Source organism: Anoplophora glabripennis, unplaced genomic scaffold (genome assembly GCF_000390285.2).
Source record: "Anoplophora glabripennis isolate ALB-LARVAE unplaced genomic scaffold, Agla_2.0 scaffold223, whole genome shotgun sequence".
Lineage (NCBI taxonomy): Eukaryota > Metazoa > Arthropoda > Insecta > Coleoptera > Cerambycidae > Anoplophora > Anoplophora glabripennis.
The window spans coordinates 658,731-675,249 of NW_019416365.1; the positions used below are offsets into that span (position 1 = coordinate 658,731).

The following is a 16,519-nucleotide window of genomic DNA, read 5'->3' on the forward strand; positions in this document are numbered from 1 at the left end:
TGCACGGGTTTCGAATCCCGCGGCCGGTAGACCGTAGATTAGCTATGCTTATACGGAGGTTTGGCACCCTCTGTGGAGGTATGGTAGGGTGGAAGAATGTTGGCTTGGGTCAATGTGATAGATTGACACCAGCTGGCATTTGACCACCCCCCTAATTAAAGAGGTTTTCCAGGTTTCCCTCATTCCTGCGCTGAATGGTGATTAGGGCCTACCAACATAAGTCGTTCCTGGGCGCAAATGCGGCCTGCGTAATAATAATATGCCGCCTCCTCTCCCGCACAAGTCTCCGACTTCTGGGCTAATTCTCGTAGTTAGAATGAGGAGTAGAGATATTATTATAATTGACGTCGCACACCAAACACCAATGATATTCTAGAATTTGCTGCAGCAGAGGAATTCCTAAAACTATGCTGTATCGACTGCTGTGGGAGAATGCGGCACACAATTTTATACGAAAAATTTACAAACGGCTCGTACTTCTTTGTTTTGACTGCTAAAAATGGTAAGCCGGATTAAAGATGAAGTCACTGCGTATTATTTTGAGAGACTACTGCAAAAATTTTGAAAAAGTTATTGAAAAAGTTATTTAAAATGTTATTTTTATTTATAAAATAATCACGCAGAAATAATTAAAAAAATAGTAATTCTTAACATTTTGATGAACTTGAAAAATAATTAGATTTACTTAGTTACTTTTACGTCACGATAGAAACAATTACAAATTGTCAATAGTCAATATTTTATTATAACTTACTGGAACAAAAAAGAATAATTAAAAGAGTATAACGTCCCCTAGCTTTAATATATTATACTGGAGAAACTGTAAAATAATTTCGTAAAAAAAAATAAAATTAAAAATATATATTTAAAATTTTAATCGAGTACTTGATTATCGTCTTTTTTCATATAACTTTTTAATATTTTGAAAAAAAAAGGAATTTAACTTATACTGAATGTATCGTCTTTGATTAAGCGATTTTTTTTCCAGTTTTTGGATAATCAGAAACAATTGCCATAATTGTTATTTTTCTCATATAATGTACAGTATTTGGATGACAATATAATATTTTTCGATATATATTTTTTTAATTCAATAATATGTACCTATACATATAGGTACTTTGTATAGTTTATAATCAACATATTTCAAGATATTTTGAAAAATAGACTTTCTGACCTTATAAAATTTCATGTTTTTAATTTATCATGTTTGATACAACAATAATTCCTTTTTGTCCTTAACCTCGGAAACATCGTACCTACTCTTTGATGCAACAATTATTGTTTTGTCTTTAACCTCAGGTGTAATGTAGATACAAGTATTCTGGACTCGAGTACTTTTTGAATATTTTATTCAGGATTCAAGTGACTTGCCCAGAGCTGCACGAGATTGAGAAGGAACGCATTGAGCTGAAAGGAATAAACCGTAGACGCAGCGTTTAGGATAAAGAATTTACAAATACTCTCTGGAACATTTCCCTTGCCGTGTCTAATGCGCATTTCTAGGCGGAGCCAGCTTCGACGCAAACTTATTTGTGTCCGTCTGTCTGTAGTCATGGATACCTGGAGAACGATAGTAACGGAGTATCCAGTATTCATGGATTGAATACTTTGATTCATACTCTCTGGTCTGATGCCAACAACGTGTTTCTGCTCTTAAGCTTCTAACATGAAATTTAATGCTATGAAAACAATAAATTTTAAAGGAAGGCTTGGAGGAAAGTACTGTATAATTTTTTGTCGTCTGTTGATCAAGAAATATGGAATTGCAACGGAGTAGGTACTGCTCCTTGTAAAGTATCACTTTTAAAAACAGGCTATTTAAAAGCATTCGTAAGATTTCGAAATTACATTTTTTTTTTATTTTAATTAATTTCCATGCAAATCATAATATCGCCATTTAAACACGTTCGTATTCTTTTATATTATTTAAAATTGATGCAAATACCACTTAATAATATTGACGAATCTGGAACGCAAAATAAATCATAGGACGGCGACTATGACTAAATTCAAACTATAGAAATGTTGAAATTCAAGGATTCCTATAGTTCTTCCCATTGAAAGATCAAGGAGAACATGTAAACATCAGACAATGTACCTTTCTTGTTTTGTCCAGAAAAATAAAGATACTCAATAATTGTGATTAATGCCCTTGTTAAAATTTTGCTAAAAGCATTCTGTGATTATGTCTATAGCAAGGGATAATCTAAGGAATTTTAAGAACTACCCAAAATCAATTACCTTATGCAAGCTCAAAGAAAGCGCCCGAAAATTTCGATTTGTGCAAATAACTTGTTGCTCCCCCAACATAAAGCCTAATACCCCGTATATGTTCAACAGGCGTGCAAAATTCAGGAAATGTAATGATAAACATACGAAGTAAAAATATGCTTTTTTTCCTTATTTTGAGTGTATCGTCAGTTATCTTATACCCTGAAGAAAACTTGTATAACCGGTACAGTGAAATAATATTGTTTCTAAATTACTTAGATTTTCTAAAATCCTGGACAAAATACTATTATGAATTTTCGTATAAAAACGCATTAAATGAATTAATGAATTACTCGTACGGGATTTATTTATTGTGTATATTATACAGGGTGTTCGGAAATACTTCCCTTTGAGGATAGATTTGTCGACTCAAAATATATTTATTGTAACAAATATGCGATATTAACATTTTTGCAAAATCTTGCTTTCTATGGAAATTGAAATAAGTACAACAAGTACGTATAATTAATTAGCAGTTAGAAAATTTCATATAAACATAGATCCGCAAATCCACTGTATGGGAGGTAGACGCTTTTAAAGATGACTTTATATAAATGGGTTCTTGCCAATAACTTTTAACTGGTTTGAAGGAGAGGGATAAGTTTTCGACGATAAGTTACTACTAAGAAACATGATTATTTGAGGGTATTAGTTGATCTAGATTATAACCCATGGCGTGCAACCCCTCCCCCAAAATTGTTCAGTTAATTTCTGGATATTTTTGTACTACCAAATTTGCGCTTTAGTAGTAACTTATCACCCAAAACTTATCCCTCTCCTTCAAAGCAGTTAAACGTTATTGTCAAAAAACCATCATCTTCAAACGCGTTTACCTCCCGTAGGGTGGATTTGTGGACCCATGTTTATCGTCTTATTTTGAGTCGACAAATCTATCCTGAAAGTGAAGTTCCACTATTTCCGAACACCCAGTATAACATGCTTTATCAGCATAATTATAAGAGAAAAATAGTTGAGCAAAGTTTTACACACTTCTAATTCATACTCCTGTTACGTCATGTATGTTTTTGAAGACATCAGAAATAACATTATCATAAGTTTTCTAAAGAACAAGTCTGCTGAACCAATTTCAGTCACTGATAGTCAATTTGGGATGATGCATTATTTTCTTTATTTACTCTGTATAAATGCGCTTAGCAAAAATATTACAAAAAATACACATCATTTGCTGTATTAAATTAAAGGTGGTGCTACAATGTGTTTCTTGTCAATATAATCACTTTTCGGAACTACAAAAAAAAAGGACAACGACACGCGGTGTTCCCAAGCGGTTATCCATCCCAGTACTAACCGCCTCCGACGATGCTTGACCTCAACTATCGGACGAGCATTTTTTTTACTTGTAAAATTACATTTTATCCTCTTACGTGTATATTTTTTTTTAAATATATATCAGATTATATAGGGCGTCTGGAAAGGTTATGCCAAAAATGAAGGGGTATACAGGGAAGGTCAAATAGTTCATACAAAAATTTCCTACTGGGCCTCGTTGTGGAGTCATTCGTCTTCAATGAAGGAAGCTGAAAAACAATGAAATTTGGGCAATTAAAGTAACTCATGGTAATGTTTATTTCCAAGTTTAAACTGATATTCAATTTGCCTGGATTATACAGGAGGAGACGAAATTATCCATATAAATTTATACATCTTTGACAACGTTGCCAAATTTGGCATTTTTCTTTGATAGTTCGATTCCTCTCTCACTTTGCTAAAAAAAGGTATACCGTATTGTGCAAAACCGTACTTATCTTATCAACTTCGACGTCACCTGTTACATGAGTGTTGCACAATAAAGAAAAAGTAATATTAACGGTCGGTAGAAGGAAGCACAAAAACAAGCGCTTAGGTAGGGAATTCTGGAAGGAAGCCTAAATAGTCGAAGATAGGCAGTTGAAGTGAGTACAGCGCGGAGTGAAATGTAAGACGGTCAGTGTAGTGTAAAAAATATAGAAGTAGTGGAAAATTCAGTGTTTAACCGGTATTAGTTAGCAGGTAATATTCTTTAAGTACTTTGTTGTTAATTGTTCTAATCTTATGATTGTGATGGTTATAGATGTTTCATGATAAGAATTCTGTGTATGTTTAGCCTTCATTGTCTTACGCTCAGGGGCGTGTATATTTCTTTAAGATAAAATTGTTACAATTTTTATTATAGATTGCTCATTATTTATTACATGTTAAAATATGTATATTGTCGTGACTGCCCAGATATTGCATTAACGACCTCTTTGTTTCACATTTAACTTGTTTTATCATGATTAGGTTGTTCTTTGATTTCTTGTGCTCACTTTATGTCATACGTCTATTCGAGTCTTGTTGAATTTACTAACATTTTCGCCCGTGCGGAACGAATCTGGATTAAGCTCGATTGCCTCCCGTATGGAACTCCAGTACCTTCCGGCCCTGCCGGCTAACTAACACCAAACCACTTCAGTTTTACTTGGAAGTGTGTATAACTAATATGGGTTAACAGATGACATTTAGTGACACACTAAATGAGACAGGCTTATTTATCATTAGCAAAGGATCTTAATTTATGCCTTTGGTTGGCAGTTGTTTTGTATTTATATTTGGGTGGTAAGCGCAACGATCGTGGGTTTCTCTGTCATGCTCTTTCCCACAGGAGCTCTAGGTGAGCCTGGCACTCTCATTCTATGTTAAATGATTGTTAATGTTTTTGTTGTTCATTCTATTTGTCACATGTCTAATTTGAGGACTGTTGTATGTAGATAATAAAGTTAGATGTATTTACTCTGCTTTTGTTTTATAAAATTAAACCATACATCCCCTCAAAAAAAGTTAGTAGTCAGCGCCTTCCGGTCAATAAAAAATAGATGTATACAACGTAGGTATTCCTTATGACGATTACATATTTTTGGCCACAACTACGTTTACTTATTTTTTGTCGATCGAACCTGGGGTTGTTATACTACAGTATATCAGTTGATATCTTGTACCGGTTTTTGGAAAATCGAATTTTATTAACAACATACACTAATGCAAACAATTAAAGGGTCAAAAGAATTTCCGAAATTTTTCCATGATTTTTGACAGACTGTATTTAGGTGAAAAATGGTCGTATCGGGATTTAAAAAAAAAACATTTTGAAGCTCTAAGATTCTAGTTTTTAGATCTTTCGGTCGAAATTTTTTAGGAGCTACGGTTATCATGCAATTCTAAGAAATAACGCGACAACAAAATTTTGCAAATATTTTATTTTTATTTTCTGGGTCCCCACTTGGAAATTTTTTTTTCAAAGAAATAGGGTAGTTTTAAAAATAAAACTGTTTTTAAGCTATTACAGACTGCACAAAAATTAATTAGAAATTAGTGTCAACAAAGTATGAATCAGGGTCGAAATCTGGTTTGGGTCATCAACTTTAATTTTTATTTAATTAAAAGTTGATGAATAGAAGTATAGGACGGAAAAGCCGAATCGTGCTGGAAAAAATTGGATTTTGTTTTCTTCAAAGTCCGGAAGGTTTTCCAAAAAAAAATTAAAAAAAAAACAACAAAAATTTCGAAGTTTTCCATTTTTTTTTTTTATTAATATAAACGTTATTTGCGGTAAAAATGTGAGAAAATCTCAAAATAATTTATTTTTCCATTTTAATGATGATTACAAAGTGTTTAAGCTCAGAAAACGTGACCCTTTAATTTTTATCAAAAGTTTGACTGTTTCAAACAAAGAAAGGGTTCGCTAAATCGAGATGAAATTTCACAGGGTTCTTCTGGGTATATCAAACTGTAAAAGTCATGCTTAACATTAGTCATTTCTTGAATATTTCTAATTTAGCCGTCAATTTTCTAAAAAACCATAAATTATCCTTTTTTCCTGTTTTTTAAAATTCGTGTAAAACACAAAAAAAAATCCGAAATGTTGCGGTAGCATGTTATAGGATGTTTATTCTAGTTTTCGAAACTGCCCTTCAATTCTCTGTACGACCATTTGTCGCCGAGATATCGATGATTGAAGACAAAAGGATACTTTTCCATTAAAAATCCGATATTTCGATGAAAAATGGTCGTATCGAAATTAAAAAAAAAGGAAATTGAAGCTGAATAAACAAGCTATCTGGTCCATTCAATGGCTTAGCTGAAAAAAAAATTCCAAGTCCGTGGACCCAGAAAATAAAATTCAAAAATTTGTAAAATTTTTTTGTCGCGTTATTTCTTAGAATTGCATAATAACCGTAGCTCCAAAAAAATTTCGACCGAAAGATCTAAAAACCAGAATCTTAGAGTTTCAAAATTCCCGATACGACCATTTTTCACCTAAATACAGTCTGTCAAAAATCACGGAAAAATTTCGGAAATTCTTTTGACCCTTTAATTGTTTACATTAGTGTATATTTATTGTAACAAAATTGCGATATAAACATTTTTGTAAAATCTTGGTTTCTATGGAAATTGAGATAAGAACAACAAGTATGTATAATTAGCAATTAAATATTTTTCATAAATCATTTTGACACCATTTGTTGATTCAATATCATGGAGAATTTTAGCTATGAAGAATTTGCAGATATTTATCTAATGTACAGACTTGCAGAATATAATGCTTCTGAAGCTGTTCGGATTTACACCAACCTCTTTCGAAATAGAAAGGTAGCAAATCGGAGAGCCTTCATACGAGTTCATAGAAATTTGCGGGCAACTGGTATGTCAACAATATGGTTAATAGTTGGATATCATCTAATATGACCATACTTTTATGAATGTGTGTTAAATAGTATAGAATATTTGTGTTTCTTGTAAGAGGAACTCCCAACACTTCTCGAAAACATCCCTTACGGTTGCGAAGGAGTTTGTGGTTACAGCATGATGAAGCCCCCACCCCATAAAGCGTTTACTGTGGAGGATTATTTAAATACTGGGCACAATGGATTAGGATAAATTGACCCGAAAATGGTCGGAAAATCTTCCGACATAACTCCTTTGGACTTTTTTTATGGGGTTTCCTTAAGAATAAAGTTTATAAAAGTATGTCACGTAATATAGAACATTTAAAAGAAAAAATTAAACAGCTTAATCCTAATATGCAGAGGAACACAATTATTAAAGAAGTTAGATTAGGTTAGATTTATGTTTAGCTACAAGGGATTGACATAGAAAATATGTTATAATAATTTTGGTTGTGTATGTAAAATATTCTTGTTTTTTGTTCTACTTTTATTGTTTTTGTTTTCTTTGTGATTAATTAAAGTCCTGTTTAGTATTTAAATATGTATTTTTTGACATTACTATTTCAAGAAGTTCTGACAACTTGCATCATTAACAGTGTCACAGCAAGCCTCGTATGAAAGCTTTTAACGACCTGCTACTATTAAAGAAGCAGTAAATTCTAAAATAATTATTATAAATCGTTTGTAGTTATTATTTTTAATTCTGATCATAACTTTAATGAAAATAGATAGAGAACATTTTTTTAAATATAAGTTAATCGGAAAAATACGTTCTTTTTAAATGTGAAAAAATAGTCCTAGAAAAAAAATCATTACGTCATCAACACAATTTTCGAAATAACTAAAACTATAATATTTAGTGCAAAATGCCACTTGAACTCCATACTTCAAATTTTCAATAACATTTTTCGTCCCTGTAATATCATTGGGGCGTCAAGTTTGGGACACCCTGTACATTAGGGCCAGAAATTTCGCTTAGGGTGAAATGTACCACAACGAAATATTTAATTTATTTACACTCACACTATTAACGTGTCAAAATACGCCTGAACTTAATATATTGGTTGCTCAACAAATCCAAGGAAAGGTCAACCTATTTTTATGGACTACCAAATTTATAGAATTGAATCCGGGATGTGCTGATCGACGGATCGTTTATTTCCAAGAAATATCTACAGTTATCAAACCGTCGGTGAAAAAACTAGTAGTTTATGTATCCTCTATATTTACTACCTGAACAAAAACATACAACGTGAAAACAATCGAGATCGGATTACAGAAATTTGGCGCGATATTTTCTTTTTAAATGAACCACTTTGGGTCTTCTCGGAAAGACAGTAAAATACTTAAAAGCAGATTTTAGAAAACCTACATTAGAAAGCAGGGAAGTTCTTCAATTTTCATCAGTTATTATTCAACGAGTTACGAGTCAACTGTCTGTGTCATGATAACAGATATTGGTGTTTACAGGGAGAAAAGAATGTCATCTAGTTTTGTAATATTTCACTTTAGGTCAATGGCTTTCCTGGTCACCCCTCATATTTAATTGTCACTTGTATTTGTGACATCTGCCATCAACGAGAAATTCCATGCCTACATAATGATATAATAATTTCGATGGCATAGGAAGGCACATCCGATTCTAGGTACTATTCATAAAATTATTATATCAGAAATTTCAACCACCTTAGCTAAAGCCTAGCTTAATAAGAACTAAACCATACTGTTATTTATTTTATTCTCTGAGTCGAATTGTGTTATAGATTTTATTTTATGTTTGATTTTTATTTGATTGGCCTGGTAATCTATAGTTATTAATTCTTCACATGATTATACTTATTTTGTTACTTACTGATGCTGTTGGCAGGTCGCAGTATTTTACATTTACCACGTAATGATTAGTTTCCGCGTCTCCGAACATGAAAGAATATACTAATTATTCTATTCAAAGACTCTTTGTTAGGCCTATACAGGGTGTAACTAAATAAGTGTAAAACATTTAAGGGGGTGATTCCTCATCGAAAAAAAGATAGGATCTTTCATATAAAGAAACTTCATTGGAGCATCCCTTGTTAAGATACAGCCCCTTAAAGGGGGTACATAAAATTTGTTTAACAATTTTTTTCACAAGCACTAAACAAGTTACAATATTGAAATTAACCTGACATTTTCTACTACCAAAAAGACACTTAGCCAGTAATTTATTTGGTTTACCCCATGGTTGTAAGGGGTGGAAAACGCAACCCCTAAAATTTATTTCCAACGTAATTTTTTGTCTTATTATTTTTTTACCATTTAAAAATTTATTTCCGATAGCCTGTTTCATTCTAAAAAAAAATGTCTCTTGAATTTTTTGCCCAAATTAAACCAGTTCGCAGCAAAAAATTATTTTACGAACAAGATACATATCGCCATAAAACGAAAATACGAAACTAATTTATCTAGTAGGCCGCCATTAGCGATACTGACAATTAAATTGGAATCAAGCTGTCAGTTTGTAAATTTTTGAAATTGAAGTAATACTAATTGTGTATTGTTCTGTTCTTAATTTGTTACTTTAATAATTCACTTGTTATTAAAATGGCATACACAAATGAGGAAATGGCTGATATGCATTACGTTTACGGTCTGTCGCAGGGGAATGGGTTAGAAGCTTCTACAAGATATGCTGAAATGTATCCTCAACGGCAGCATCCTTCACATAGAATATTTGTCTGACTTCATCAACGATTACGTGAATATGGTTCATTCAACAAAAGAACGCAGGATTGTGGTCGCCATCGAGAAGTAAGAACACCACAGCTTGAGGCAGCAGTACTTAATTTGATAGAAGAACAACCTACTACCAGTACTAGAAAGATTGCTTTCCAGCTAAATGTTGATCATATGACGGTATTTCGAATTTTAAAGGAACATCTCTTATACCCTTACCATCTGCAACGAGTACAGGCACTGTTACCGCGAGACTTTCCGAACCGTCTTGAATTTTGCAATTGGATGCTGGAAATGATTAGAAGAAATCGTGACTTTCTGAAGACGATCGAATTCACAGACGAATGTAGTTTTTCTCGGGACAAGATTATTAATTTTCATAATTACCACATATGGGCTGATGAAAACCATCACGCTATTGTCGAAACTAACCATCAAGAACAGTTTTCTCTTAAGGTGTGGGTCGGAGTTATTGGGGATTATTTAATTGGGCCTCATTTTCTACCTCCTCGATTAAATGGTGAGGCATACGTTCAATTTTTAAGAAAAGTGCATCCCCCCGTACTGCTGGAGGAAGTTCCTTTGGGCGTCAGAAGGGATATGGTTTTTATGCATGATGGGGCTCCCGCCCATTTTAGTCAAGTAGCACGTCAGCATTTAACTGAAACATATGCAAATCAGTGGATAGGTCGAGGAGGACCACAGAATTGGCCCGCTCGATCCCCGGATCTCAATCCTCTGGATTTGTCTACTTGGGGCCATTTGCAGCATTTGGTTTATCGTACTCCTGTTCGCGATGTAGAGGACTTAAGAAACCGCATTATCGATGCGTGCAGGGTAATTAGAGAGACTCCAGGAATATTTGAGCGAATACGTGGCTCAATGCGCCGACGTCTAGACGCATGCGTAATGTCTGAAGGTAGACATATTGAACATTTACTATGATTTCTACATGTTGTATGTTTTGTTATTATTAAATTAGTTTTGATTATTCCCCTTTAATCATTTAATGCAGGTAGTAACTACAAAATAACAGTAAATCCAGTCCGCATTTATGACGATGTATCTCTGTAGTTGTTCGTAAAATAATTTTTTACTGCGAACTGGTTTAATTTGGGCAAAAAATTCAAGAGACATTTTTTTTTAGAATGAAACAGGCTATCGGAAATAATTTTTTAAATGGTAAAAAAATAATAAGACAAAAAATTACGTTGGAAATAAATTTTAGGGGTTGCGTTTTCCACCCCTTACTACCATGGGGTAAACCAAATAAATTACTGGCTAAGTGTCTTTTTGGTAGTAGAAAATGTCAGGTTAATTTCAATATTGTAACTTGTTTAGTGCTTGTGAAAAAAATTGTTAAACAAATTTTATGTACCCCCTTTAAGGGGCTGTATCTTAACAAGGGATGCTCCAATGAAGTTTCTTTATATGAAAGATCCTATCTTTTTTTCGATGAGGAATCACCCCCTTAAATGTTTTACACTTATTTAGTTACACCCTGTATATCTGTTATCCGATGTTAATTGTTTCTGCAGTAACATAGATATCAAAAGTTTTAAAAACTTTCCTGCAACATTTATTTTTACATATTTTTCATATCTGGGAGAATAAAGGCATACTAGGTGCAGAGCTGGGCAAAATACTTTTAAAATGTATTTAAAATACAAATTACAAAATATTAGTAGTATTATAAAATACTTAAGAACAAAATACTTCTTTGGCAAAGTATTTTAAATATAAATTACATATGTAGTATTGAAAATAGTATTTTAAGTATGTTGAATATTAAAATACATATATTGAAAATATTCATTAACAGTATTTAAAATATTTTTGTGAAATATTAATTCTGAAACTGTGACTTAAATAAAATATATTGTATGTGCAAGACAAGCCCGATTTCAAAATCATCAAAAAATTTTAAAAAAATGGACACAAGTCTGGAAACAATCATGTTCATTTGGATTATCGAGATGCAGAATATTTAATTCATTCAAAATTTTTTATTAGTTTTTCTTAGAATGGCCCATTATAGTCCAATCGCAATAGGCCTCTAAATAGCAATTTTGGTCAATTTGCCTGAATTTTTCTTATAGAAGTTGTAGAGCATAAAATTCTACATAAAAATGGTCTGTTGACTTTTTCTTGTACTATTAAAATTAACAGAGTAAAAAATGTAAACTATATTTTCAGAGAAGTAGATTTATTTTTTAATTTTTAATAAAAAAGTTATAACAATTTCAAATTTTTAATAGTTAAATTTTATGATTTAACAGTAAAACAATTTTTTTCTGTGCTAATTGATTGATTATTTAAAATAATGAAAAGTTGTTTTCGAAATTTTCGTTTACGACAAAGATAAAAATCACGTTCGCTTTGTGAAATTGTTATAACTTTTTTTATTAAAAATTAAAAAATATATCTATTTCTCTGAAAAGATGGTTTACATTTTTTAGAGTATATTGAAAAAAAAATTATAAAATTAATTAATTTTTCTGCTTATGATTTTTTAAATTTTTGAAGTCCCTTAACCTCTAGTCTCCCTAACTCTGTTAATTTTAATAGTACAAGAAAAAGTCAATAGACCATTTTTATGTAGAATTTTATGCTTCACAACTTTTATATAAAAAAAAATGTTCTAGCTCTTACACCTTTTGTGTTATCTTGAAAAATCCCTTTATTTTATCTTTTTCACCCCTGGCCGGGGGTTCAAAAAAATTACTGTCATTATTGTTATTATATACCTCAAACTAACTTATATAAAAAATTCAGGCAAGTTGATCAAAATTGAGATTTAAGAGTCCAATTAAATGGACTGATTAATAAGTTAATTTTAAATTTTGATGATTGACTGCACTGACTTGACTTGTAATGCTAGTCACCTAAAAGGTAGTAGAAAGAATAGAAAACACATAACGCACATTGCAGAATGCAGAGTAAAATACTCGAATACTCGAAGAGTATTTAAATTACTTTTAGAATAATTTAAATACATTTTTAAAATACAAAATACTTAATTAAAGTATTTGAAATACAAAATATTTTTGGGGTTATAACAAAAGTATTTTATATTTAAAATACTATTTGGTATTTGTTTTGTCAAAATACTTCCAGCTCTGATTAGGTGTAATATTTATGATAGACATATTTTTAGATAGTAGAATTACAATATTTTTTTTAATATTGAAAGGGCTTTTAATAGCGTAATGTTTAGGGTGTAAAAAGGTACTCATCATCAAAAGCTTTAAAAAAATTTTTAACTTTTATGTCAAAAATGTTAGGTTGTATCTGATAAAATTGCGAATCATGTTACACAATTCTAAATTTCCTTCTAAATTGTCTTCTAAGTTATATTTCTAATAAACTAAAATAAACTAAACCATTCGCTATCAAAAATTAATTTTCTTAAATATCTGGAAAAAAATTACAACCTGGTAACATTGTATCATTTCGCACTGTGACGTCATTGCAAACTTATCGTAAATGAACTATACAACACATTTTTTAAGACAGATGTAAGAACTTACAGTACTACATATTTTATTATTCTCTTGTGTATTTTGGAAATATTTGAGTTTTCTACATATAAGTAGGTTAATTTTAAAAGATATAAGGTATTTTTAATTTGTCTTATTTGTACCTTAATTTAACTTGAATCATGTTATATCTTGAAAATTATTTTGATATACACAATGCCAAAAATTTCATAGCTTATACAGTGTGTTTGTATTCAGGTGGGTATAAAACAGTAAACCATTTATTTTTTAAAATTTTCTTTTATTTTTTCAGTAAAAGTTGGGCTTTTTTATAATGATATCTTCGTTTTAAATAAAAAAAAATAATATTAAAGTAGGTAATACGCATAAAATATTATTGAAATGAATATATGGAACAATAAATAATAATCCATAAGCAAGTAAAAAAGCATTATTTGAGTTTAAGTAAGGAATTTTCAGATAAGAGCTTATGAAAATAATAAAGAAATAAAGTAATAATGTATCAAACTGAATATACGGTTTATCAAAATTTCAGAAATGAATTAAATAATTATTCAATTTTAATTTATTATTCTATAGTTTTATTTATTTTTTGTTATAAAATGGTACTTATTATTATCATAGCCTTACAAACTGATAATTTTTAAATAATAATGCCTATTTTTAATTAATGGGCACAAAATCTATTGTATTGAAGTGATAATACATATGTTTTTATTAGTTAAATGTTTCTTAAAAAGCATACACACTTATATATTTTATTATTGCTGCTTCCAAATTCTTCAACAGACTTTCAACAAAAATTGCTGTCATGGTCTTTCAAATTTTTGGGTAGGTATAAAAATAATGGCGTCAGGCTTGCCTTCGCCTGCTACTTACTGCTTATAAAAGTTAAGTTAGTGACAAATTCTATAGTTTTAAATTCAATTGAGTTTCAGTTACGCGTTCGTTACCACATCTCAGAATTATTATCATATACCTGTTTTATATTCTCTTCGTTTGTCGCTTTCTCTAGTCTTCTTTCATATCTGTTCTTGTAAGAATTATTATATTGTTTGCGTAGGCCAGACTGGTATTGTAGAAGTGATCATAAGTCCCGTCTACTCTCCTAATATGGAAATGATATCTATTCATACAGGGTGTAATACTACAATGTGTCAAAAATTAAGTAGCGTTTTCTTCGACTATAGATTTCAGAATATTTTTTTATATAAATACTTGCCCTTGTACCGTAGGTAGTAAGTACAGGGTACTTATTAGAATATGTTTTATTTATAAACATTTACGCTAAATTTATTTTGAAAGTTTCTTTCCCGGATAACATGAGGATTTTCAGATAACCATAAATGAGTATTATGCCTATTAAAAATACCTTCTCCTGTAAGTATTGACTCGTCTGTCCATATAATATGGATCTTCTTTGTATCGCACTAACATCGTTTCACAAAATTGTACACGTTGCACGGCGTCTCCCGGATGAAGAGCAGAAAGTATGAATGCATATTATTAGTTCTTAGTATCCTGTGAATGGACACTTGTGAAATGCCCAAATCATACTCTGCGGAACGAGTTGAGGATTCTGGATGAACTTTAAAATAGGCTAGCACATTTATTACATTATCATTTGAAGTTATTGGTTTTGGTAAAATTCTTTCTGCACAAATTCGACCATACTCTTACTTTAAAATATCAGCATTTGAATATGTATTGTTTTGCACTTCTTATAAACTCTAAATTAAACTGTCACTGCAAGAGACTAACAACAAATTGACAGTTTAGTTGTTTATTTTGAAGTTTTGCTAAAAATTCCACAGCTATCCTCGCAAGAAATTACATGATTTTAGGTGATTGCACAAAAAATAGTAGATAACTTAAAAATTAGAAGAGATGAGTATAGGGAACCCTGATACCGTTCGAAGGAGAATAAAATTGTGTATCAGAATACAGACAAACATACAGGGTGTTCCATTTGAAAAAACCGACTTATGAAGGTTTGAAGTTAACCAAACTCGGCATTAAATTTCTAGCACCCTCTATGCAATTAAGCCACTTTGAAAGTATGGATGGGAAGCTTAGGGATCTAGCTATCCCCCCTATAAATATTGTTGCTTTATCTTTCTTACTATAAAATACACATGGTTTGAAGCTAGTCACTGTTTCTCTCCATTTTTTTGAAAAAAATTAAATATGTCGAAAACAGTTAATTTTATAGGGGGGATAGGGAAACTTCATACAAGTCCACATAAAATAACACGTAGAATCGAAAATTGCAGTAGTATATAGGGTGTTCCATTTGAAATAAGCAAGCTGATGGCAACTTCCGGTATAACCGGAAGTGGTACGTGGACGCCATTATTTTAGTTGAGAAGGGCATGCCCGAAAACCCGGTATCCGATATTTTCAAAATTCAAATCGAAGTAGTCTCTGAAATAATTCTAATGGGCCGCCACCGTGAGACACCCTGTATATCTGGAACCAAGATGACAAAACAAGAACAGAAACAGGAAATGAGCTACAGTTATCAGAATATAGGTCCGTTCTGTATTTAGCTTTTCAGTAGAATTTCAGTAAAACGTTCTAAATATTTTTGTTAAGATGAGCTAAGTGGAGAAGAGGAAAAGGGGAAGAGGAGTGAAGAATTAACATTTTGCATTATCATCAGCTGTTGATCTGCGGTGGTATCAGTAAGATTTAGTTAACAAATTTCGAACTTTCAGAGCAGAGCAATTATTTATATAAAAACTAGTTTCCCAGTTTCTCTATAGCAAGGTCGCCAACCCCTCAACAAAAATTTTAGTAGTATATTTTACTGGAATTCTACTCAAGCTCATTACAGAACAAACCCTCTCTAAATAAAACCACCCATTAAAATATATATAAAATCATCACTATGTTTCATTAAAATGCACCGGGACAGCGCGTACGCAGTCCCGACTACCAAAAATTGTGCGCCCGAGTTATCCGCATTAGGGATAATCGCAGGGGTCAAGCCCGACCTTTAGTGCAATGGAAGGGCCTCACCCTGGAGGAACCGCCTTGTTGATCACGGTAACCCCTACGCCAGGTAAGTATGCTTTGACGAACCTTTCCAGCTAAAGTTTAGTATTCTGCAGTGAACAGTACAGGCGAGTTAAAATAGTGGCATCTAGCGGCACAAAGAAAAAATCCAATGCGGATCGTTTTTTATAACTTAATTTTTATCAAGTATGCAAGTATCCCGTGTTATGTTACAACAAAGGACAATAACCGATTTAGATGATAAACAAACTGTTCACAACAGGTCATTTAGAAACTAAGATATTACGGTGATAAATTTTCCTAGCCACCCGA

At 31.8% G+C, this 16,519-nt stretch overlaps 1 non-coding gene across 1 annotated transcript; it reads right to left on the reverse strand.

Moving 5' to 3' along the window:
- Positions 1 to 16,097: 16,097 nt before the first annotated feature.
- On the reverse strand, positions 16,098 to 16,261 carry LOC111691445. The gene has a single exon (XR_002762950.1). It is a non-coding gene; the product is annotated as a U1 spliceosomal RNA (small nuclear RNA).
- Between the last annotated feature and the right edge of the window lie 258 nt (positions 16,262 to 16,519).